The sequence below is a fragment of the Rhinopithecus bieti genome, unplaced genomic scaffold (assembly GCF_001698545.2).
Source record: "Rhinopithecus bieti isolate Rb0 unplaced genomic scaffold, ASM169854v2 scaffold_7684, whole genome shotgun sequence".
Classification (NCBI taxonomy): Eukaryota; Metazoa; Chordata; class Mammalia; order Primates; family Cercopithecidae; genus Rhinopithecus; species Rhinopithecus bieti.
The window spans coordinates 1,653,985-1,680,884 of record NW_016806071.1 but is presented as its reverse complement, the minus strand read 5'-3'; the positions used below and the strand labels follow the sequence as shown (position 1 = coordinate 1,680,884).

At 49.1% G+C, this 26,900-nt stretch overlaps 1 protein-coding gene across 2 annotated transcripts in view; it reads right to left on the bottom strand.

The window, feature by feature from the left end:
• SSBP3 (single stranded DNA binding protein 3) overlaps positions 1–26,900 on the bottom strand; it is a 186,701-nt gene that overhangs the window by 156,427 nt on the left and 3,374 nt on the right. Inside the window, exons 1-4 of one of the 2 annotated variants that reach the window (XM_017874519.1) lie at positions 26,249–26,267; positions 25,908–25,980; positions 25,626–25,687; positions 22,928–23,012 (exon numbers count right to left, since the gene is read on the bottom strand). The gene's annotated coding sequence lies outside the window, so the exon portion shown is untranslated. Of the gene's footprint in view, positions 1–22,927; positions 23,013–25,625; positions 25,688–25,907; positions 25,981–26,248; positions 26,268–26,900 lie in introns of those variants that run through there. The other variant, XM_017874520.1, reaches the window with a different exon arrangement.

Below are 26,900 nucleotides of genomic sequence, written 5' to 3'. Positions count from 1 at the left end.
TTCTGTTTTCTCTTTCCTTAAAACCACTGCGTACCACATCTGGAGGTTGTGAGAATTAACCTGTATTGAAGGTGAGTGCCCAGCACCAGGATGGGGACGTCTGCAATAAACATGGCAAAATCTAAAAAGCAGGTGAGGTTGACCAGGCTCCCAGGCTGAGACAACGGAACCCTCAGGGCTGTCTTCACTGAGACTCTTGATTTGTTCTGTTTTGATTTTGGTTGGAATTTGATTTGAGGGAAAGACATGATCCCACCACATTTTACACGAACAAAGCAAATCTGACATCCACGCCCAGGACCAAGCCAAAAGAGGCGGTACAATGGTATGGCCAGGAGGCTGGCTGGCTGTCACCATCGGCAGGGACAGTGGAAGAAAGCCAAGAGACACGGTGCCCCTTCCACAGACCACAGCCCTCCCTACTGCCACCCACTCCTTGCCCAAGCCAAAGTCCTGCTTTCTCTGGACATCACTCTGTTCGCCCAAATACCTAAGCCCCTACCATGTACCAGGCAAAGCACAAGGCAGTATCGTCCCTGTCCTTCCTGTAAGAACACAACACATCAAGTCCTTCCCACCCGCCGTTCTAAAACACGAGGCTTTCACTCTGTGCTTGGCACTGGGAGCTCACTCATTTTGGGGGGCCGGGAAAGGGGCATTCCTGGTCTCCCAGTGGGGCCAATGGGGCTGGAGGAGGGCCTCCGTTAGTGGAGAGAGCCTGTACACCCAGGGGTGAGAGGGCTCTCTGGTCAGAGAGGAAAATGGAATGTGTCCAATCTCGCCAGGGAAAGGCTGCTCCAGGCTCCTCCCTCCCCTAGGGTCTGGGCTGGGCGCCCAATTTGGTGGCAGCCTGAGCTCCCACACCAGGTCATAGGCAGACCCTCCCCACAGAGCAGCAGACACTGCTGTTTCACTGCTGTTCCAGGGTGAGTGACTCGCTCTGTGGTCTGGACAGGCTAAGTCACACCCCTCCCCTCCTCCTTCTTCCTTCCCCTCCCCATGGTTCCTTCTCACCCACATGCCCAAATGCTTGAGTCTTGATTATACCCTGGACAGGACCCCAGCACCTGGCCTGCCAAATAATTAGACCCAGGAGCAGGCCACAATCGGCTCTGGATCAGAACCAGTGTCTCTGCTGCGTGCAGTGACAGCTTCTGTCCTCGTGAAAAGAACGCCGTGCTGACACATGCTCCGAGTTAAAACATTTTCAAAAAGAAAACGGGAGGGGGAAAGAAGCCATCTGTATCTCAAGTCTGCAAGGCAGCTCTGGCCAGGGCCAGCTTCGGCTTCCTGAGAAGCTACGGTCCATCGTGGTCCCAGTCCAGAACCTCGGGTCTCACCTAGGGAGGGGTATTCCAGACAAACTCGCTGACTCAAAAGGGTGGCTTTGTGGCCGACACCTGTGCCTCAGAGGTGACCACAGCCTAGTTGTAACTCCCAACCCCTAACCATGGGTTGGGGGTGTTGGTAAAGCCTAGAAAAATTAAGTCAAGTCTGACAGAGTGTGGGCCCCTGAAAGCTTCCTTAAAGCCAGTATATTAGGCAGGGCATGATGGCTCACACCTGTAATCCTAGCACTTTGGGAGGCTGAAGCGGGACAACTGCTTAAGGCCAGGAGTTTGGGACCAGCCCAGCAAACACAGCGAGAGACCCCCTCTCTACAAAAAAAGAAAAAAAATAATCTGACAATTAGCTGGGCATGGTGGTACATGCCTGTAGTTCCAGCTACTCAGAGACTGAAGCAGGAGGAGTTTGAGGCTGCACTCCATCCTGAGTGACAAGGTAAGACTCCAATACTTTTAAAAAAGAGAGAGAGGGCAGGAGTGGTGACTCACACCTGTAATCCCAGCACTTTGAGAGGCCGAGGCGGGTGGATCATGAGGTCAGGCGAGCAACACCATCCTGGCCAACATGGTGAAACTCCGTCTCTACTAAAAATACAAAAATTAGCCGGGTGTGGTGGCGTGCGCCTGTAGTCTCAGTTACCCAGGAGGCTGAGGCAGGAGACTCACTTAAACCCAGGAGGCAGAGGTTGCAGTGAGCTGATACCGCACCACTGCACTCCAGCCTGGGTGACAGAGCGAGACACTGTCTCAAAAAAAAAAAAAAAAGAGAGAGAGAGAGAGTCAGTATAGTCTTCATTCTTTTAGTTTATGTCCTTGTAGATTTGTGTTTCCAATAACCAATTTTAACACATTTTGCTAGAATAATAGTCTTATAAGGACATTTTGTTTTAGCTACATCTCCAGTTTATGCTCTCACCAAGGTGATCACCACTTTCTCCAAACTCTCAACCCCACCTGGGTGGGGCACCTAGCCAAGGCCCTCAAATGACTTGGCTCAACCAAGTCCACACCCACCCACTTATGCTGGGACCACAAAGGTATCATTTACCACCACCTTACAGAGGAGGAAGCAAAACTCAGGTGAGTCCAAGCAACAAGTCCAAAAATGACAGAGCCGGCCAGCGCAGTAAGACAGGGTGACCCCACAATCTCATGAGGAGATGCTGGGAAGCATTCCTGTGCCTTCCTAGGGGACAAGTCAACTGGAAGCAGCAGGATATATCTTATATTTAAAGATGTGCAGTTAGGCTGGACATGGGGGCTCACGCCTACAATCCAAGCACTTTGGGAAGCCGAGGTGGGTGGATCATCTGAAGTCAGGAGTTCAAGACCAGCCTGGCCAACATGTTGAAACCCCATCGCTACTAAAAATACAAAAATTAGCTGAGCATGGTGGCAGGCACCTGTAATCCCAGCTTCTCCGGAGGCTGAAGAAGGGGAATTGCTTGAACCCAGGAGGCAGAGGCTGCAGTGAGCTGAGACTGTGCCACTGCATTCCAGCCTGGGCAACAGAGTAAGACTCTGTCTCAAAAAAAAAAAAAGTAAAAGTATATATGTGCAGTAACCTTTTATTTTATTTCTTATTTTTTACAGACAGGGTCTCACTCTGTTGCCCAGGCTGGTCCTGAACTCCTGGGCTCAAGCAATCCTCCCACCTTCGCCTCCCAAAGTGGTAGGATTACAGATGTGACCCACTGCACCCAGCCAGTTAGCACTTTAAAATATATAAACTCCAAATAAAGGGGAGGAAAATAGTCTATGAGCTCTGTGAGGGCAAAAGATTTTGCTGGTGTCTTCGCTTCCACAGCCAAACGGCAGAGGCATCAAATATTTAACGAATGGAAGACTAGACTGATTAGATGAATATGTGAGGAAAAACAAGTATCTTCGATGACCTATGGGTGGATTTTTGGATAAAATATCTTCCTAAACTGATACTATTAGGACAATCTTAGCAGAAAGCAGTTGTTTAAAGGGGGTAAGCATTTCAGGCCCTTGGAAAAGCCTTGATGGCAGGCTTAGAAATAAAGAAGCCCCAGCAAGGCGTGGTGGCTCACGCCTGTAATCTCAACACTTTAGGAGGCTGAGACGGGTGGATCACCTTAGGTCGGGAGTTTGAGACCAGCCTGACCAACATGGAGAAACCCCTTACCTACTAAAAATACAAAATTAGCTGGGCGTGTTGGCGCCTGCCTGTAATCCCAGCTACCCAGGAGGCTGAGGCAGGAGAATCTCTTGAACCCAGGAGGTTGCAGTGAGCCGAGATCGTGCCATTGCACTCCAGCCTGGGCTACAAGAGCGAAATTCCGTGACAAAAAAAATAAAGAAAAAAAGACGTCCCGGCTGGGCGTGGTGGCTCATGCCTGTAATCCCAGCACTTTGGGAGGCTGAGGCAGGCACACTGCCTGAACTCAGGAGTTTGAGACCAGCCTGGGCAACACGGTAAAACCGTCTCTATCAGCATACAAAAAAAAAAAAATTAGCCAGGCGTGGCGGCGTGTGCCTGTAGTCCCAGTTGCTTGGGAGGCTGAGGCAGGAGAATTTCTTGAACCCAGGAGGCGGAGGTTGCAGTGAGCACAGATTGCGCCACTGCACTCCAACCTGGACGACAGAGCGAGACTCTGTCTCCAAAAGGAAAAAAAAAGAGAGAGAAAAAAGAAATAAAGAAGCCCCTGTACTACAGTGTGGCTAGACCCTCCTTGAAGAACAGATAAGAGCCATTCACAATTAGAAGCAATCCTGCACACAGAGACCACAGCCCCAAGCCCTAAGCCACCCACACTGGAATCTTATTTATCCTTGGTTAAGCAAACGCAAGTCTTCTCAGATAATGCAAAGGTCAACTGCAGACTTGTATGGCCTGATAAAATCGCCACCAACCCTGAATTACAGGGGGTTCAATAATAAAATATTTCTACACAGTTATGAGGGAGAGAGAGAAATCAGGAGGGGGCTATTTTCCATCATCCTCTGTTAACACCCCACTAAGACACAGGCTGAGTGATGGAGTTCTGGATTCCAGACCACATCCCTGTCCACCCTACTCCCCAACTCCCTTTATAAAAAGCAAGAACTGGGCAGGAGAACAGTCACGGGGCTTCTAGCCCGAGAGGCCTCAGAAGTTGTCAAAAGGCTGGGTTAACTGAACAGAGAGCATTTTCCCACACACCTCTGAGGACACTTCACATCTGAAGCTCCATCAATGTGTCAAAGACCCACTTCAGAAAAGCAAGGCAAACACCAAGGCCAGGGCTCGAACTCAGCAGACGAACTTGGACTTGTTCTGAGGGCTTTAAGACTTCAGAAATGCACAGACTGCACAGAGAGGCCCTGGGAGGTGGGCAGCCTCCTGATCTTCCCTGATCACTCTTTCAGCCAACAAATGTTAAGTGGGGATCCAACAAGCATCAGGGCCTCAATTTACAAGACCCACCACAAGCTCTGCCCCCAGAGGCTCAAAGATTATTAGAAGCGTCTTAGAATCACGTGATGTCTAAACTGAGACATGAAAAATAAACAGGCTTCCCCGAGAGGAGAAAGAATGGCAGCAAGTGCTCCAAGCTGGGAGAACAGCCTGTGCAAAGGCCCCAAGGCAGAGAGCTGGCCCTTCCCTAACTACAGCTCAGGAATCTCAGGCTTCACATTCCACCCCAACAACAGAAATACACAGACATCTTTTTTTTTTTTAATGTTAGGTCCCCAAATAATTTTTATTTCAAAACACAGAAGTATTCCGTTAAGTCCCTCTAAAAATTTTTTTCCAACATATAAGGCCCATCGCCTTCTCATTTCTCCCCCTTGACCACCTTTCCATTTCTGCAGTGGTTTTCCAAAAGCAGTAGCTTCTATTCCTAAACAGCTCACATGGGCCTCCAGTTGTGGACACACCCTATCTCCTCACTGGCTACTGGTGGCCCCAGCTGCCTGTTCATATCTCCAGAGCAGGCCTGGGCAGGGACAGGGAAGGACAGACTTCCTAACCAAAAGAAAAGAGCAAACCACAGGCCGGGAAGGAAGTAGGAAGTCATCCTGAGCACAGATCCTAGATGAGGCCTGAGCACAGCCCCTGGTGGCAGACAGTGGGCAATCCCTCCCCCGATGGACTGGGGAAGCTGGCACTTAGGAAGAGAAAGATCGTTTGGGGACAGGGAGCAGAATGAAACACTTCCCTGGCCCTTCTCAAGGATATGGTGTGTGCTGGGGACATATAAACACTTCTAACCTAAAAGCATTTGGCTCCCTTGGCTGTCTTTGTCCTCACCCCTGCTCCCCACCAAAAACAGACTTCAGGAAGAAAATGAATCAAGTTTTACAAGCTTCCCTATTTACCCAGGGCTACAAATCTATCAGTGGGTAAGCTTTTAAAATGTTCTCTCTCCCAGCACTGTCCCTTCCCTTCTATCTACCACTGCCCCCAGCCCCAAACACACACACACACACACACACACACACACACACACTACCTCTTATGGGTTTCTTTAACCTTGACTATTGATCCTGCGTCTGAAGGAGGAATTCCAAATTCAGAATACACACCAGTCCACCATTCATAAATACTTTCTGCTTTTCATTCCACTCCTCTCACTTATTCGTGTTTCTAAACGCGCCCCAGAATCACTCCCTAAGCACAGATACCTTCCTTTCAGCCTCTCATTCTTTCATTCCTGAAATATCTTCTAACATGCTCTGCTTCATTATCTCAAAGCAGTACTGCAGGCTGAGTACAATCCCCATTTTACAGATAAGGACACTGAGGCTCAGAGGTTAATCAACTGGCACAGGTTACACTGTGGATGACGGCTCTTGTGGGGATTATAACCCAGGCTGCTTAACCTTCAAAAGCTCTCGTTCTCTGCCCCTTGGGTCCCCAGTATCCCATACCCATCAGACACAAAAACTAAAGTTGTTTCCTTTTTCAAGGAAAAATGACCCATTCTGGATCATCCACGGCTTTAAATATTGCATATTGAAAGCTAAAGCCCATTTTAACTGATGCTTCAAAAAGTTATCATGGAAGTCTCAGCCCACAAGAAAACCATCCAGAAAGTAGAGACTGTGCGTTAACATGCGGTGTGGTTCAGTGCAGTTCTAGAGGCACAGATGTTTAGGGTGGCTCTCCCTTAAGACGGGGATGCTGCTGTCCAGTGGGCAGTCAGGGGCCTGGGGTTACAGCTTCAACCCCTCGCTCCCCACAGAAGGAGGGGTTTCCTTTGTGCAAGGAAAAGCAAGGGGTGGGTGACCTTCTTGCAGTGGCCCATGAGCCTATTCTTGGGATTGACATCCTTCAGATAAATTTTATCCTTCAGATAAAATGCCCCAGGGGCACAGCATCTTACAGAGCTGCCCACATCATAAACTCCCAGGAGCTGGGGAGGACAGGGAGATGGGATGGTCCCCTCTGGCCAATGAGGGGATCCACACTGTACTGGGGCCCTTGGCTGGAAGCAGCTCAGGTGCTCTCACCCCTAGTTTCAAAGTTGTTCATATCCCGTATTCCAGTGTCAGCAGGGGAAACGGGGAAGCAACGACATAGCGTTCACCAGAAAAACAAAGCGGGAAGAAGGACCTACTCCATCTTCAAACCCATCTACCCTAACCATGCTAAATTACCTGGCTGGCTTCAATCCATAATCCATAAACTGATCCTACTTTTTTTTGTTTTAAGAGATGGAGCTTCACTATGTTGTCATAGGCATGATCATAGCTCACTGCAGCCTCCAACTCCTGGGCTCAAGCAGTCCTCCTGCCCCTGCCTCCCGAGTAGCTGGACTATAGGTGCACACCACCTCACCCGCTGAACTGGCCCAACTTTCTGATCCCATCTTCCTTCCAAGCAAGAGGCCTCTCTCCTGTCATCCCCAGCTACTACTTAACAGGAGACCCCTCCTTCTTGCCTGTCAGCACCCGCCCCCAGTACATTCTCCCCGTGACCCTCCACAACAGGGCACCTCATTCCCCAGCTCTCAGCTTTCCTCTGGCAGTCAGCAAAACTTTTATTCCATGAAGTAAGAAGGTCCGTTCCATCCGTCCATCTTCCTGAGATGCCAGTGTATGAGAAGACACTTGATACAACACTGGGTATGATTACTCACACGTGCTGGTGTCCCAAAGAGCCCACTGGGCTTCCTTCGCAGGGGATTCCTCCCCGGATCATTTACTATTGCTTATAGTTTCCAGGGCACTGGCCAGAAAAAAGCCTGAAGTTGAGAGAATCAGGGAGACCCTCAAAAAGAACTCAATAATTCGACCGCTTAAAGCTGAAATCCAACCTCTCATTGACAGCAAAAATGGAGCTGCCAAAACCAAGCCATGCCTCTTCAAGAAAGGAAGGATTTCCAACTAACCCTTTCAACTAAATCCAACGTGGGCTCTTTGCTGAAATTCCTCCTACTCTACAGAAGGGCCTTCTCGGATTATTTTCCTTCAAAAACACATCATTTACACATTGAGTGTCTTTACTTTCCAAACCATTCAGAATTAGGGAAAGGGGGGAAAAAACACGTCTGTTTCTATTTGAAACTGTCAAAATTAGCATTCAGTAATTAAAAATCACACCCTTTCTCTTAATAACCTAACCAGCATGATACAATCAGGTTGTGCCAACTCTTTAATCTAATTGACTAATTACAGATTTTAATTTAGTCAGTTACTGAACAACTGTTGACAATTTGTTTTCATTAGGGACAGAACAGAATAAATATTTAGGCTTCCAGTCACAAAGACTCCTGCAATCGGCTCTCCACCGTGACCCCAACTTCAGAGCGAGCTTCGGCTCCATCAATATCCTCAGACACAGGTACCCTTGCTGCACTCGAGTCACTTCTCAGCGAGGCCCTGAGCCAGAACAAGCCTTCCCAAAAGTCCCTCTTAAGGCAAAAGCCTTACGTACAAGCAGCGGCCTCCATTCCCAAAGTACAGGCAATTCCCAAATTCACACACGTCACTCAAGAAGTGGCAAACACTTAAATGTTGTGAAGAAAAATAAATTCAACGCTACATGTCACTGGCTTTTAAGCAACAAAATAAGTTAACAGTCAAAATAGGTTTATCTGCATTCATCTCACCGAGAAGCAAACTGTCACTGACATTTTTTTTTTAAGACACACGTTTACAGGTTTCTACTGAAATGATCCAATTCTTTCAAAGTGCATTTTTCCTCAAGGTCCCCATCTCCCAAAGTCATGCAAAAGTTTGTCAAAGTTGCAGCATGGCTCAAAGGTAGAGTAGGGGCCTGGGTTCAAATCCCAGCTCTACTATCTAATGACTTCATAACAATGGGCTCATGCTTTCACTTCTCTGAGCCCCGGCTTCCTCATCCAAGAAATGGGGTCATAACAGCCCCTACCTTGTAGAGTGTTACAGGGATTAAATGTCATGCCCATACACAGTGCCTGGCCTGGGGTAAATGCAGTAAATGGTGGTTACTGTAGTTTCAGAAACTGCTGTTGTATCCCTCACTGTCCCCATGCTACAAATTAGGAAAGAACGCAGACAATAATCTGTCAAAGGTTACCAAGCTATTAAGTGGGAAAGCTTGGTGGAAAAGGATGATTTCTGGACTTGTTGTCCAGTGATCCATCTCCTACAGGTAATGCCAGCTCAGAACCGCAGGGAATATGGGACCCCTGCCTTGGGATATCTGTAGAGAGAAGAGGCTCTGCAGACAGGAGCTGTCCATGCAGGCTCTTAAACCCCCAGTGTGTCTACCCTCCAAGCTGCACTGCCCTAACAGAGAAGCCTTGCTTGCACAGCCAGGAGAGCAGGGGTGGATGACCTATAGAGGGCTCCGCCATCTCCGGAGAGAACACTGCATTCTAACCTTCCTCAGTCCTGAGGGAAACATGAGGGATGCCCCTCTACAGAGGTCAACCCTGGGCAAGCCAGGACAAAGCGAGAAGGCACCACTGCTAGGTGGGTCCTGCCTAAGGATTCTAACCAGGTCCCTGGAAAACTTTACTGGGGGCTCTTGAGCCATTGCTAATATTAAGTTCTAGAAGAATCGGGTCTGCCTCAATTGAAATGGAACTAAAATTTCCAATGTGTTTCTGTTGACTAGAATTCTGTTCTACCAACCTGGTATGCTCACGTTGGTTCCTCTGAGCTGATGAGAAAGTCTCATCAGCAGCTATATAGTTCTCATTTTCCACATTTCTTCATTAAAATTAATGGTGACTCGATGCATGCAATCTCTTTGTAAATAAAATATTTTCAAGCGTGGAGTCCACAGGGGGTGGTAGGAGATTTAATAAAAGGGGGCCTTTTCAGTGAAGAGAGAGCAAACCTTTTCTTTAAGTTACATAGGTCCCAAAGCCAAGATGTTTTCTTCCTGGATGAGGTCATTAATAAACCAACTCAATCCCTCTACCCACAGAGAAGCACCGCACCAGTCAGGAACCCTACGAGCCCAGGCCAGGCTTCAGCTGGTTCATCTCCCTCAGGACCCACCTGGTCCTGCCAGCCTCAGCATCAAACCACCCCAGGCTGGGCAGGAAGTCATCAATTAATGAGACAGAAAAGATGCCAAATCTGGACCAGGCACAGTGGCTCACACCTGTAATCCCAGCACTTTGGGAGGCCGAGGCAGGAGGATCACTTGAGGCCAGGAGTTTGAGACCAGCCTGGGCAACATGGCAAACCCTGCCTCTACCAAAAGAAAAAAAAAATAGAAAAATTAGCCAGGCATGGTGGCACATGCCTATAGTCCCAGTTACTTGAGAAGGCTGAGGTGGGAGAATCACCTGAGCCTGGGGAGGTTGAGGCTGCAGTGAGCCGAGATCATGCCACTGCACTCCAGCCTGGGCAACACAGGGAGACCCTGTCTCAAAAAAAAATTTTTTTTTTTTTATTAAGAAGACTGGGGGAGGGGGGAGGAGGGAGGGATTGCATTGGGGAGTTATACATGATATAAATGATGAATTGATGGGTGCTGACGAGTTGATGGGTGCTGACGAGTTGATGGGTGCAGCACACCAACATGGCACAAATATACATATGTAACAAACCTGCACGTTATGCACATGTACCCTAGAACTTAAATAAAAAAAAAAAAAAAAAAAGGAAGACTAACCTAGTAAGTCTACCTTGCCCATGACTGAATCCCTCTAAGTGCCTCCATTTCCTTCTCTACAAAATAGGAATAACAGAACTTAACCCACAGGGCTGTTTTGAGTATGACAATAGACAAAACCTGAAGCACTTACAACAGTACCTGGCATACAGTTAGTACCCAATAATTGTTTGCTATTGTCATCAGTTCTTCTGTCATGAAACGGGAGGAATGCCTGTCCTCTACATTGCCCAATAGGGAAATAACGAAGAATGCCTTTTAAGGGTCGGAACACATAGTAAGTGCTCAATAAGCATTGGTTTGCTTTGTTAAATAGAAAATTCATTATTACTAAGCCATAATGCTGTCATTTAGAAACTCATCCCTCACCAAGAACTCACCACCCCAACTACCAATGGTTAACCTCCCATGAAGACTGTCGCTTTCTAAAATCCCGGGAAACAGAGGCAAACATCCTGATTTCCTCCTAGACTTTTCTCTTCCAGCTCCCTCTGAAGAAGAGGCTGCCAGCAAAATAACACCAAAGAAAGTATGTGGCGACAGTCAACTAGATTTAAGTTCATTTTCTGTAGCTTGGGGTCAGAATCGACTGAAGCACTCTGGTGATCAAGTTTTCTGCAATTCCCTATTCCACGCATTAGCTCGCTGACAGAAATTCACTGCGGTATTTAAAGTGGCAGCCATCACAACTAACTCAAATTGTATTGGCTTCCCCGATGCTGAAATGCTCTGCTGAAACCATCAATTGGCCAATTCGGAGATAACGTGGTGGCTGAAATTCCCTGTCATGCTGTAAAATCCCCTTTTGAAGCGGCTCACCAGCGCGGAGATCGTGGAGAGCCTTGCCTGGAGCTGCGGGCCAGGGCCGCCGCCGGTAACACAAGCGGGCTCGGAGCGGGATCTGGCCGGCAGGCGGGCGGCGCTGCCAAGAGGAAGAGCCTCCAGAGAGAGGATAACATTTTCTACTGGAAGCCTTCTAAAAGCCGGCAAGCAAAGACCGGCAGCGCACACATGCCCGGCACCAGGCCTGCCCACTGGGCCGTCTGCCCCCTCAGCACCAGCCAGATGGCCAAAGCCACAGGAAGCTCTCGGCCTCTCCCAAAGAAAGGGGCAAAATTCCTAAAGGATGGCACAGACACAGACACGGGCGCCAGTCTCTTAGGTGGAGGTTTTCTCAAGTCAATGGTGGCCCCAGGCTTTCTGTGTCACCAGCCTGCTCTAGCCTCAGTGTCCCCATCTGGAAACTGAGTGTCTCCTTCTTCTTGCACATCTGAAACAGCCTTCTCAAAGGGGACTACAACTCACAAAGCATTTTCACGAGCTCTCACCCAACTTCCAAAAAGCTGGAGGGGCAGAAAAAAGTTGGCCACTGTTTCCTATCATTTTGCAGATACCAGAAAACTTACCCAAGGCCATGTGAAAGAATCAGATCTTGTACCTTGGTCATCCAAGTCCAAATCCCATGTATGGTCCACAACACTGCATCTAATGACAAAGACTGGCAGGCAGCGGGCGCCGGGCAGTAACTACCCACCAACCATCTGCTATTTCCATCCAGTCTGTAAAGCTAAGCTACGCTCTGCCCCTCTCAGAGCTCAAAGCACTGCAGCAGTATCCCGGAATGTGGGAGAGGCCTGCTCCCCCCAGCTGCCTCCTCTCTCAAACAGCCTTTTGTGACTGGGAAGGAAGGATCAGAGGAAAACCTCAGGCAGCGGCCCCAGGGAGCAGTCGTGCTTCTTAAGGTCAGAGGACTGTGAAACAGAAGTGAAATGTCAGGCGCTTCACCCAAACACACAAAGAGCAGGGGACACAAAACCTGCCCTGGAAGCTGTGCAAACAGCTGTCACCAGGAGGGGACAGGGAATTTGGGAGGCTGGGTCAACCTCGGTCAGACAGGATGCCTTACGACCTATGCTCACCACCATTACTGCCTGAGCCCTGTTCAGACACTAGCTCCACAGGGGGCAAGGGACCCCCCCCCCGCCCCCACCTCAATCACAGACAGACAGGAGGAGCCGCCCCACAGCCAGCCAGCAGGGACAGGCTGCAAACTTCTCCAGCTCTGCCTAGAGAGCCACGTGGACTCAGCGATGAAGAAGAGTGTCCCTGCACTCCCAGGCCCTCTCCTCCCGCGCCCACTCCAGAGTGGTCCAGGCCACAGTCCCACCCCCTCCAACGGGAGCTGTTGCTTACTCTGCCTTCAACAAGCATCTGTTGAGACTTTCTGTGCATTCAATGCACTAAGACTATGGCAGCAAACCACAGAGACAAAGGTACCAGGTGCCCACCAGGCACCACTCTGAAAGCACAAGAGGTGGTGGGGGAATAATTCCCCGAGAACTCTCTAAGGTATGGATCATTTCCTTCTAGTACAGACCTGGAAACTGAGGCTCAGCAATTGCTTGTCACTTGACACAAGTCACTTAACTTGTAGGAACTAAGATTCAGTCTCAGCTGTCTCTGGGCAAGTGGCCTTCTGACTTTGCCTTGAGCCCCAAAATAAGGCAAATTCTACAACACAAACCCAGGGCACGCTTACTGTTATATGCACACATAACACACTGAAAACAGACATTTCCGGAAACAATACTTGTGTTTACTCTGTGTAATACGGTTGTTTCTCTTTTGATAATTACCAGTCATGACCCACTAAGTTGGTTTCATGATGTACTAATGGGTCACAGCTCACAGTTTACAAAACAATGCTTCACCATGTGCCCCTTGTCCATCTTCATTAAAACATGTACTTAACACACTTGATGCCTGGGCAGGAATCAAATCCTTCTCACTTCTCAAGGCTCAGAGCCTTGCTCACCGACCTCAGAATGCTTTCAAGACCTGCAACAGGCCCCAGGAACGGGATGGCAGAAAGGGTAAGAAGTTCTTCCCCTCAAGGAGCTTTCATTCCAGAAAGGGGAAGGGAAGAGACACAACCTTAACTGAAATAACTCTCCTTCCAGGCAGCTGATAACAAATGACTAAAAGAGTTACAGAGTTAGTTCCTGGGGAAAAAAACAGAAGAGGGATGTCTTCCCATAGGTGTCATCCTGGCAGGCCTGGTAGAGCCAGCCACATTCCAGGCTAGCATCGGCTCTACAGAAGGAATAGTTGGCAGGCGAGGAAAAAACCCTCTTAGGTGGTACGGTAGCAAGCAGGAATCATGGTGAAGAGGCCAAAGTGGTTGGGGAAAGTGCCTGTTCCAGATTCCTAGAAAATGAGAAGTCACTGGGCAAGGAGAAAATGGACAGTGATGGGACAACTTCAGGCCAGGCGCAGGCCAGGAGCATCTGAGCGTCCACTCTCTTCTCACCCTCACAAGCACCCGGGCTGGCTTGGAAGCTGCATATGTGACTTGCTCCTCCAATCATTGGGGCGGGGAGAACATATGTGACTTGCCGCCACAATCCCTCGGGGGTTCCTGAAACCCAGGGATCCAGAGAGCTGATCAACAGGGGAACCAGCCCATGATGGTTCACGCTTCACAGGCACACACCTCTCACCCCAAGGTCATTCTGCTGGCCCCTTGTTATCAGTCACCGAGAACACTGCCCATCAGGAAGCCAGGACTCAGAGCAGGCCGGAGGTGAGGTAAGAAAAATGACAGCACAGGCCGGGTGTAGTGGCTCACACCTATAATCCCAGCACTTTAAGAGGCCCTGACAGTAGGATCCCTTGAAGCCAGAAATTCAAGACCAGCCTAGGCAACAAGCAAGACGACGTCTCTACAAAACATTAAAAATAAATTTAAAAAAGAAAAATGACAGCACACATTTATGCAAAACTTACACTGTGCTAGGCACTATTATATATGGTGTGTATGTGTGTAAACTTAATCTTTATGACCTTATAAAGGTATACTTTATTTTTTTATTTTTTTGAGACTGAGTCTTGCTGTATCACCTAGGCTGGAGTGCAGTGATGCAACCTCGGCTCACTGCAACCTCCACCTCCCGGGTTCACACTATTCTCCTGCTTCAGCCTCCAGAGTAGCTGGGACTACAGGCACCCACCACCACGTCCGGCTAATTTTTCTACTCTTAGTAAAGGCAGGGTTTCACCATGTTGGCCAGGCTGGTCTCTAATTCCTGACCTCAAGTGATTTGCCTGCCTTGGCCTCCCAAAGTGTTGGGATTACAGGCGTGAGCCACCGTGCCTGGCCTGGTATACTTTATTAACCCCATTTTCCACCCGAGGAAGTTGAGGCTCAGAGGTTACTTAAGGTGCCCATGTTTGCACAGCTTGTAACTGCAACAAGGCAAAGGAAAGAAAGCATCCTGGACTCCTGATGAGGCTTGCAGGTTTGAGTTCTACTGGTAACTTCATGCAGGGCACTTTTCCCTCTGGGCATGTTTCTTTAGCTACTTGAAACAACACTAGATGACCTCCAGTTCCATCACCTGCAATCCGGCTATTTTTATCTACGATAAATATATATTTCACTACAACACAGGAGTGGGACTGTTTACCTCCCCGCACCACGCCCCCAACTCCATATCGACTCTGTATCTTGGTCTCTACAAAAACAAGATCATGGCCAGGCGCGGTAGCTCAAGCCTGTAATCCCAGCACTTTGGGAGGCCGAGACGGGCGGATCACAAGATCAGGAGATCGAGATCATCCTGGTTAACACGGTGAAACCCCGTCTCTACTAAAAATACAAAAAAAATTAGCCGGGTGCGGTGGCAGGCACCTGTAGTCCCAGCTACACGGGAGGCTGAGGCAGGAGAATGGCGTGAACCCGGGAGGCAGAGCTTGCAGTGAGTGGAGATCGCGCCACGGCACTCCAGCCTGGGCGACAGAGCGAGACTCCGTCTCAAAAAAAAAAAAAAAGAAAGAAAGAAAGAAAGAAAAACAAGATCATTCCCCACAATTCATTTTAGGCCCACATCTCATCCTAGACTGCATCTGTCTCTTCAACTAGACAGTGAGCATAGGAGGAGCCTGGTAACCTCAAAACACGGTAGTGTCTTATTCTCCTGGTCTGAGAGCCGACTGGTCAAGGCCTCAGGATCACCCCAGGAAGTCAAAAGAAAAAGAAGCCAATGTGGTCAGAACCACCTTCCCATGGACCTGCCATGGCTGGCACTTCCCTTCTCAAGCTGTCTCCTTAAGACTCCTTTTTTTTAATTATATGTGGGAATCCCCTTTGTGGGATTCCCACATACGATAAAAGGGGATTCCCTCATACAATAAAATAAAAAAATCAGGGACAGTCTGAGCACCTGCGAGGGCAGGATACCTACCAAAGACAACAGTGCAAGACCCCTCATTTCATCCCTGTTAACAATGACACAGGATTTCACAGCACAACCAACTTTCCCCTGGACAGCTTTCCAAGCCTGTCTCACAGCCGTCCCCATGGTGGGCTACGTCAGGACAATCCTTGAGCCTATTTTACAGTAAAGAGATGGACCTTAAGAAATGAAGGCCCCCACAGCTACCAAGGACGTGAAGCTGAAATGCAAATCTAGATTCCTGCTGATGCCAAGCTTCATGCCCTCTGGGCCTTACCACTTAAGCCATGCAGTGGCCACACGCGGAAGCGGGAGAGGACCATTCTGCCCAATACAGATAAGGGACACAGACATCTCAGGGGAGCATTTATCAGTACCAGTCTGTGACAGGACCGCCAACTCTGCCCCTTGAGAGGGTGCGAGGGTGACACATGACAGCAGGGACGGGCAGTGGGGGCGTTAGAATCAATTCTCCCTGGATACTGAGGGATGACTGTACTGTATTACTTAACCCTCACAACCACTATGCAAAGGAATCACCATTCCCCCATTCTACAGATGGGAAAACTGAGGAACCCGGCCAGGAAATGAGGATCCCTGACGATTTCCAGCCAGGAAATGACAGAGTGGAAACTAGAATTCACATGGGAGTCCAAGCCACCAGTCAGAACCCAAACCCTTTAAAATCCAGAGGATTCAAAACCCAGGAAAAGAAATGCAGAACACAGAGAGAAACATTGCTAAAACTCATCTTGCCAAGGCTACAAAAACGCCATTACCAGCCAGGCGCGGTGGCTCACGCCTGTAATCCCAGCACTTAGGGAGGCTGAGGCAGTCAGATCACAACGTCAGGAGTTCGAGACCAGCCTGGTCAAGATGGCGAAACCCTGTCTCTACTAAAAATACAAAAAATTAGCTGGGTGTGGTTGCATATGCCTATAATCCCAGCTACTCAGGAGGCTGAGGCAGGAGAATCACTTGAACCCGGGAGGCGGAGGTTGCAGTGAGCTGAGATCGCGCCATTGCACTCCAGCCTGGGCAACAAGAGCGGGGGAAAAAAACATTACCCCAGTGAATCAAAAACAAACAATCACGATTGTCTATTTGCTGTAAGCTTCTAGCAACATGTATTAAAGAAGTTTATGTGAATCATCTAATGCACTTGTGCCATGGTCAGAATTATTACCAAGCTAAAAAAGATTAATTTTTCTAAATACTCTAAACCCTCAGACACTATTATAAAGGCTACAGCTAGTGTAACATTGCTGTTATCTTGGCTGACAGACCCTCAAGCACACACACCTCCCTGCCACTTCTCCCTGTTAAGGCGTAAACACACACAGTCTCATACAGAGGCAGGGAAGCCAAGGGAAGGAGGTACCCTTGACCTGAGGTTCTCCACTCGAGAACCTGCCTCCCTCACAAAATTCAGACGACCTAAGGAACTGTGAGGAGAGCTGGGTGTCTCCCAGCTCCCTCTGAGTGCTGGCTGGCACAGAGCTAACTCTCAGTCCAAGTTTGCAAATGCTTAGCTAACAAAGATGGCATTATGCGAAAGATTGGTGCACACTGCTGGTCTGGGAGTTCAAATGAAGTGACCATTGCCAAAAACTTTGTTTGGGTCCCCACCACTCCCCCCGCCCCACCTCCTGCCTTGAAATAAAGGGCAAGGATTTGCAATTTGGGGTCTTGCCGCCACTTGAAACCCATTAAGGTGGCTGCATTACTCAGGTTCTGGCAAAATGCAATTCCAGTTTCTCATTTAATGTTTAATTAGCTACCGATGGAGGAGTCTGGCAGCCTCTGGGGTTAAGAGGAATTGCAGAAAACAGGGCGGGAGCCTAAAGAGGGGCCGCAACCCAAAGCCTCCGCTCCAAGGGGAATGGGGGAGAGGGAAAAAAAAGTGTGTATGTTTTGTGTTTTTAATCTTCCACACAAGGGTGCCATGGGTCAGAGCCAAAGGCAACACCGTGAACTTGCCAGGACCTCTGGGCAGATAGCTGGCCTGGCTTATCACGGGGCAGCACACTCCCCCAGCTCCTTGAAGCCCAGCTGCAGGCCTTCTCCACCTATTCCAGCCTGCATTGCCACCCTCTCGTCCCCCTCCCCCTAAAGGGTTCTGGCAGGCATGGACACTGCCTGCCTGGCAGGAACCTCAGCTCAGCACATCCAAGGAGAGCCCTCTCAAATATCACTTTGCTATTTCAAACCCACCAAGGACGCTGGACCCCTGCCACACAGCCACAAATACCTCAGCGCCTGCCCACGCCCACGACTCTGGGGCACTTTCTTGCTTTAACCAACCCTTCTCAAGGCAAAGTCTCCTCTCTGCTGAGGAAGGAGTCAGCAGAGTCTTGCTGGGGTGGGAGCACAGGGCCAGGAAGCCAGCTTCACCGAGGTAGAGCACAAAACAGTCAAGATGAAAGGGAACTCAGGTCTACAGAGGAAGGAAACTGAGGCAAGCAAGGAAAATTCATCAAGGTCATGGAACTCCATGTCCATTTCACTCCCAAAGTTCTTCACCGGGAATCACAAAGGGGCTGGGGTTGGAGCAGCTGTCCATGAACCTCCTGAAACCATGCACGAAGTCCCCTCTATGAGGGCTTTCTGGAAATACTGTCCATAGCTTTTACCACATTCTCCCTGCCAAAAGGTAAAAGCCACTGCACCACGGCAAACCCGCTTCCCAGAGTTCAGGTCTCACCTCTGCCAGTGACTCCACAATTCACCTTGCAGAAGCTTCCGTTCAATTCTGTTAAGTTCATGTCTTCAGTGAACATGTTGTGGGGGGGCACCAACCAGCATACCCAGTGCCAGATATGCTTCAGGTCAACTGCAAATACCTCCCTTCTGTTTTGCAGGGATTCTCTATCAAGTAAGTGTCAATAAAAGCTACGAGGTAAAACTAGAAAGATGGAGGATTTCTAGTCTCAGCACTGCCAACACCTGGCTGCCTGCCCTTGGACAAGCCACCTAAACTCTAAGGTTCAGTTTCCTCATCTGTAAAATAGGAGTGAGATTTTATAACAAAACCCAACCAACAAGGCAACTGCAAAGCCCAACCACAATCACACGAATGAAAACGTGTTATAAAAAAGTACAGCAGGTATGTGTGGTGTAAGAATCCATCGCTAGGCCGGGCGCGGTGGCTCAAGCCTGTAATCCCAGCACTTTGGGAGGCCGAGACGGGTGGATCACAAGGTCAGGAGATCGAGACCATCCTGGCTAACCCGATGAAACCCCGTCTCTACTAAAAAATATAAAAAACTAGCTGGGCGAGGTGGCGGGCGCTTGTAGTCCCAGCTACTCGGGAGGCTGAGGCAGGAGAATGGCGTAAACCCGGGAGGCAGAGCTTGCAGTGAGCTGAGATCCGGCCACTGCACTCCAGCCTGGGCGACAGAGCGAGACTCTGTCTCAAAAAAAAAAAAAAAAAAAAAAGAATCCATCGCTATTCTCTAGTCTCTTTGGCTCAAAGGCCACTCATTTCTTGGCCTTCCAAATGCCATTCATTTCTTGACACCAAAAGGAAAACACAAAATTAGCTACCACACGGGAGAAAAGGATTGCTTATTGTTTGAGAAGGCACCAAAGACACTTCCCTGCAGGTCCACCTTGGAGAAGGTCAAAGCAGAGAAGGTGGCCAGGACACCACTGGGCGCATAGTAAGAGACACTCATGCAGCTGGAAGTGTCCACTCTACAAAAGGTCAGGACCCAGACAACAGTGTCTAAGAGAACCCAAAGAGATGCCCCAATGGAATCCCATGGGCTTTTGCCAACACTCTGAGATGCACTGCTCTGGCCTGAGGGTAACAGCAAGGAAATTACAATGGGACCCTGACCCTCCTCCCATGGCCTGGGGACCTCTTCTGATTTAATGCAAACCAATGTATCAGAAAAGTCCACTCCACACTTGAGTTCTCCAATGCTCCCATTGCCCTGTAAGCACTTCCTACCCACTGAAGATGGGTATGGTATCTGGGCTGCACAAACTCCCCAGACCCTAAGAATCTTTGGATCTCCTTGATAGAAAACAGAAGGTCAGTCAACAAACACTTACTCACACTCGATTTTCTAAAAATCAGTTAAGGCAACTAGTTAACTAACTTTAAAATCACCTTGTTCAAGAGCACCCGCAACAGTTAAGTCTCTAAAAGAACACCATCCAACGCTCACCGACCCCAAGCGACTTACTCATTCTTACCGTTACCTGAACTCCTTCATACAATCAGAACGTGTGCCTGCTACATAGAAGGTACTGTGGGAGCTACAGAGATGAACAGTTCACAGTCTCAAACACGGAAAAAATTAATAGGCTGTTGCCAGAAAGACAACCCTAAGTGAGAAGGTAGGTGGAATAGTGCAAACAAATGCTACTTGCCATGGGCCAAGCCAGGTGGGGTTAGAAACACCCATTCCAGAGTCAGTCATGACTCCATGGGTGTGCATTCTAACTACCACTTCCCAGCTGGGAATTAACCGCTGTGTGCCTCAGCTGCTTCATCTGCAAAATGGAGTGAACAATAAGCCTTCTCTCATCGGGTCTCTGGCAGGATATAAGGGACTGAACCTACAGCAGTTAGCAGAGTGGCCTGGCACATGGAAAGCTGCCAACAGAGGCTTTGTATAGGTGGTTTTTATAGATATGGAGAAGGGGTGATCACAGAATGCAGAAAACTATCTTGTAAGTTCTCCAAGAAGGAGGTCTTAAAAGATGAATAGGATTTGAATGGGTAAGAGAGGACTGCACTCCAGGCAAGAGGAAGGAGTCAGCAAGAAGCTACTGCAATCATTTTAGCAAGAAAGAATGAAGGTTAACTAGACGGTAGTCACAGGAAGGAAGACACTAGATGAAGACTTGAGAAAGACAAAGAGAAAAGTGGGTTCCTTTTCCTAATTTTCTCAAGTTTTTCTCAGTTTTCCACTTGCTTCTCAGCTGTCACCTCTCCAACTCAATGCTACCCCTTAACTCCTTCATAATCCCCATTCATCACTCCATCCCTCCTCCCACATGCTCACTCTCGGGCCACATGATACTAGGTGGAGCTCAATTCAGGAAAAAAGGTTTTTACACCCCACACGTATGAAATGTGGGCCTCAATGAGGGTGAACTCATCTCTTAGCAGGATCTTCTAAATATCAACGCCAACCTCAGTGATCTCTATAACATTCTACTGCCGGCCGGGCGCGGTGGCTCAAGCCTGTAATCCCAGCACTTTGGGAGGCCGAGACGGGCGGATCACGAGGTCAGGAGATCGAGACCATCCTGGCTAATACGGTGAAACCCCGTCTCTACTAAAAAATACAAAAAACCAGCCGGGCGACGAGGCGCCGCCTGTAGTCCCAGCTACTCGGAAGGCTGAGGCAGGAGAATGGCGTAAACCCGGGAGGCGGAGCTTGCAGTGAGCTGAGAGCCAGCCACTGCACTCCAGCCTGGGCGGCAGAGCAAGACTCCGTCTCAAAAAAAAAAAAAAAAAATTCTACTGCCATTCCTTAGCAAATTACTGAAAGCAAACCCATGTGCAAACTTTCACTGCTGCCATATTGTTTCAAGATGGAAGACTACACCACAAGTTGCCGAAGAGTCTCAAGTTTATAGAGCACCAAACTTAAATCACTAACTTCTCTGAAAGGTACAGGCAAAAAATAGCATAGATATGCTACATCAAGAGAATGAAACAGACATACCCACCCACCCCAGATTCTAAAACGAAACTATTTGCATAGTAGTCAAAAACTAGCAACAGTGTTGGCTGTTCACAGGTTTAGGAAAAAAACCATGCAAGACTTTTACTAGGTAGAAAGGTCAAATTCACCAACTATTTTTATACAGCTGTGTACCTCTTAGCCTCCCTGAACATCCAGTTCAGGAAACCTTATCATCACCATGGGATTTTCCCAGAAGAACCACATCATAAGTGAACCAGTGACCTCTCCCTTTCACTACTACGTAAGTTTATCAGACCAGACGTATCATTCACCAGCTTCTCTTTTTCAGCCCTGAAGAGGGCACAAGAACTGCTCCATTTCCTCAGCGTTCCATTCCAAGAGCATTAACTTTTCATTCACAACAAAATTGCATCACATTGAATATTCTCAAAACCAGTGGGTCACTCACCACCTGAGTCTCTTAACTCCTCATATTACAGGAGAAATTTTCACCACGAAGACATTGGTGATCATGGGATTTGACCACTTGTGAAACAACCAAATGGGTCTGGTCTCCCAGCCAATTTCAACCTCCACATACAGGGAACTCAGGTGGCTGGGCCAAGCAGGTGGGACCTAACAACGTTCAAGAAACCAACTCCCAAGGACCCACGGATTCCCAGGACCATTCCTACCCACTGCACGCAGAAGAGCAAGACCAATTAGATCACCTGCTATATGGACATGCTTAACCATCTATAGGGTCAGCAAGCAGAACTGAATGGAGGCTATGGAAGACCTTCAGACATGTCCTCTTCCATCTCCCCAAGATGGGTCCTAACCCATTTCATCGGATCATCATGTGGGATTCCAATCCAGGTTTGAAACCTGGGTTTGTTTGTTTTTCCTGAAGGGGACTGCTATGGGAGATGAATAGACGGCAGACAACTCTCTCATAATAATTTCATAAATCTTAAGAAACTCATCCAGGTAGAAAGTGAATAATAGAGTAAAAAGAACTACAATCTGATGACGTTAACTATCTTCACAAGAATATTTTGGCCACAAGATTATGAACTAGCTGATAATCTCGGAGTACAAATCGTTAGTGGATACTGTATGAACCCACCCACACCAAACACACACACACACACACACACACACACACACCCATAATTTGAAAGATCGCTCTCTGGAAAGCAGAGCAAGAAAGTTCCATTTCACCAAATTCTCACTCAACTCCAAAACACAAGTTTCGTATTGACTTTCGTTTGTTACAATTTCTTCTGAAACCAACACTAAAGAGGCTTAGTCCCCTCTCAGCTCACTGTCCACTCTTAACATAAGTCTCACATAGTTCTGAGTCCTGTACAACACCATTTAATTCTCCAGATAGATATCTACACAATTTTTCACAATCACAACATTATGAAACACCGTTCACCAAGTCAGAACACTGCTGGAGAAGGGTACCATGGGGAGGCCTGCAGAGAGGTGGGCAGGGGAACAGAAAGAAAGGCAAGGAGAAAATAAAGACCACTGCCAACTGGCTGTGTATTTGCTTTTCGTACTAGAGAAGTTAGAGCTATCCAACCCTATAATTATTGCTAGGATTAAAAATGCGTTACTCACATAATCATGAAAGGCTTTTGCTTCACTCGAATGTTCACAAGTGTCTCTCCTTTCAGGAGCGGCACAGTAAAGGTCCCAAAATACACTGCAAGGAGGAAAATACAATAAGGTCAGGTTACTAATCATTACTTGTGTACACAACAGCAAGTGCACAATGCATGGTGCTAACAGTACTAGGTCTCCCAAAGGCTCAATCCCACCTTATCAGCTCTCACTGGGCAAACAGCCTAAAAAACAAAACACGTCCAACTTCTTCTGGCAAGCCAGCCATTAGTAATGGGAGTAATAGTTCTTATATATCAAATACCTACTACGTGCCCGATGCCTCACACCGGTACTACTTGTGTCTACCATGGACTGTAAGGTAGGCAATTTTCTCTCCACTTTACACAGGGGGCAACTGAAGCTCAAAGGGGTTAGTAGAACCCACTCGTGGATGCCCTAGGAGGACGAACGCAAATGTGGATGAGAATCCATACTGGTCTCATCTGTTTTCTTTTCACCACCCAAACCAAAATGGCTGCATATCCTAAAAAAGGTTCAAGTGCCAAAGTCAGGACACAACTATGATTCACACATCCAGCAATCTAGGAGACTCTGTCAATAAAGGAAATTTTACAGGTTCTTAATCCCAGAGCCCAAACCTCCACCCTTCCCACCCCACCCCCACTCCCACCCAAGCCCTCCCCCAAGGAATTCTTATGCAAGAACCACTCCTCCCTCCACGCACCAAAAAAACACAAATCAGTTAGGCAAAGGACAGGTCATGGACATCCAAGTATCCGGTCCTTTCACACTGCAGTAGAGGGCCCTCTTCAGAGAAGCACCTGCCAGCAAAGGGAAGGAAGCAGGCCCAGAAATGCCTGCCTCACCCCCCTACTAAAGATTTTGTAGAGTCACTCCAACATATTGTATGAGAACAGACATACAAGTCCTATGTCAGCCAATAAAGCCCTATTCAAACACGGAGTTATCACTGTTATTAACAAGGGACCTAAGAAACTCTCCAGATCAGAAGCCCAAGGCCCAGTGACAGAACCAGCTTAAAGGGTAAACTGGGCACCAAAACCAAAGTCCGACTCCTGGTCCAATGCTCTTGTCCTCGTCACAGCCAGCCAGCTCTGCAAGTCATCAGACAAGCATCTCACTCAAGGTGTGTGAATAATGCAGCTTGTCCCTCACCAGACAAGCTCCACTGCTTCCTCCCTGGGTCATTTTGCTCAGTGTCAAATCGCAGGAACCAACTTCTACCAAACAGGACCACAGCCACTCATAAGCCACCATCGCCCAGGCCTAACACAACAGACTCTACGTTCCTGTGGCTAAGGATGGAGAAGTTTCAGGAGATCCTGGATATAACAGGAAAATCAGGGACTTCTACTAGCTGCAGAGAGGGGCTAGAGAACATTCCTTTCTGTCTTCTGGAACTGTACACATCTGATTACCTCCTCCACACGTTAAAGGTTTCCAACACTACAAATTCCCCAGCCTCTTCACTCATAAGCCTAAGTAACCTTCAATCATAAGCCTAAGTTTCTACAAGATCCAAGCCGATCAGAGTCGCCAACCCCATCCACACACTCCCTCCAAAAACAGCCACAGAAAACCTATCACCCACTCCTACAGGTGGAATCCTTCCGCCACACTAATGCCTCCAAGACCTGCAGTTCCGAGGTTGGCAGAAGTAATTAAAAACTCATTTTCTCTGCACAAGTTAGAACAGACACTTCATCCTCCTGCTGTTCTAAGAGACTTAAAACAGTAACCTGAGCTGGCAGGAAAACCCGCTAAGATCCCTAAGATCCCGACGACGACAGGAGACAGGACACACCGTTTTGCTGAACTCCATCAAAATATCAAAAGCCACTCTGCTTTCTTTTCTTTTTCAAAAGGATGTCAAAGACTCCACCAGTCAGTCGCACAAAACACCAGGATCATACACTTAGGGCAACTGGGTCCGGCTGACCCTAAGCTCCCTCTTGGCTGTCGTATACCCAACAGAGACCAAACCTGCGGTGGCCCCACACCCAAAGGACACAGAGACCTGGTAAGAGAGTCACAGAGTGGGAGCCCCTAACTACAGACACTGTGAGGTCGACTCTGACCAGTTAAGGTTCTGCATAAAACAACACTTTGCGGTTTTAGTGGGGAAGGGGGGCGGGGAGCTCCCAGAGGAAAGGAAGGACCAGTCAGTCTGAATCAGTATCTTTAAAGGAAGTGGCAGCCCTTTCTTGCTTTTCTCAGGGTGCCTGGAAAAGCCCCGTAGATGTCCTCTCTTAAGGTTGTAAGCTCCGAGGAGAAAAGGAAGGGACAGGCTAGTTGTAAAACAGACCTGGTATCCCCTCCACGCCGCCCCACCCCCACTCCTCTAATTAAAGCAACATGCAGAATTGACAAAAATCCTCCAATGTTTTTTCAAACCCTTGCCTAGAGCCCCAGAGTAAGATGTCAAAGTAAGGAGTTTCTACCCCAACATCATAGATGGTTTTATCGTTCTTCCCCCAAAACTTCAGGTAGCATCCTCTTCTGCCCTTTTCCTCCTTGGCCAGCTGGGCCGGAGTGTCTCGAGGTGCCCCGCTCTGTGCAACTCGGAGGGCCACAGGGTGGAGGGCCTGCTCCAGGCCTCCCTTCTTTGTTCACTTGGACCCAGGGCTCAGAACAAAACAAACACACATGCAAAACTATCACACAAACTTACCACCACCACGAGTGCAAAAACCCAGGCGGTTCTCCCAACGTGATGTTTTTTTCCCATCGAATCTGGAAAGGTAAGAGCGGAGGCAGCTTAGAGGAGCAGACACGGGGTGGGCTGGGGGCTTCCTAGAGCCAAAAGGCTGGGAAGACCAACTAACAATAAATGCCAAAAGGTGATAAAAATTCAAAATGGTGGCCACAGTGGCTGCTCCTGAAAACAAAGGCTCTAAGAACAGTGGGGAGGGGGGGTGTCAAGAAATTGGATGCTGGGGGGAGTCCCACTCACCTCCGATAAGAAGGTCTGTGCAGATTTCTGTGCTCCTACGTGCAGTAAATATTCGTAGACGTATAAAGCTAACCTGGAAAGTGGGCAGGGAGCAAAGAGAGAGAGGGGAAGGCGTCAGATCCCACCGGCGCTCTCCAGGACCTTGCCAGCAGGCTTTGAGCCCTGTCTGCGCCGTCCCATTGTGGCCCCAACCAGAGGTAAGCAGCTAGCTAACCCCAAACAGGGCCGCCAGGTGCGAACAGTTAGGGGGTGGGGACCGGGTAACGCGTTACCTCAAGCAGTGAGGGATGGACAGCAGCCCCCAAACTTGAACTTCCAAGTGGCGTCGGAGACAAACCCACCTAGGTTCCTCAAACTCGCAAGCCACTCGACCCCACAGCCACCTTGCCTTTCCCGACCCAGTCCTCGCTACGCTCTCCCCAGCTTTGGAGATCCGGGGAGACTCAGCCTTGGACTCCGGGTGCTTGGCGCGCTCCAGAGAGGGCAGCAAAGCACCACCCTCGTCACCTCCCCCCAAACAACTGTGCCCCAAGCCTGGGGCCAAGCCGGAGCCACCGTCGCTGCCCAGCCCGGCGTCCGAGGACGCGGACCCGGTGACGAATACGAACGCAGGGAAGGGAGAGCGCTCCCGGCCGAACAAAGCCCCCGGCACGCACTCCTCACGCCGCCGGCGGACAAAAGGAGGCTTCGGGGCTGCAGAAGCCACGCGCCCCCTGCCCGCGCCCGGTGGGCAAAGTGCGGCCACCGCGGCGAGTGCCCGGCTGGAGCGAGCGTCCAGGCTCGCTGGCAGGACCTCGCCCACCACTCACCGCGGGGTCCCGCGCCCGGCCCGCGCCACGGCCACCAAGTACCTCCTCCGGCAGCTCCCCCGGCCGCCCCTTCCCCGATCTCCCAACCTCCTCCGGCTCCCAACAATGGGCTCTCCCACGCCGCCCGCCGCGGCCTCGGGGAAGGGGCCAGACAGGCGGCGCCCGGACCCGGGGCCGGAGGGCG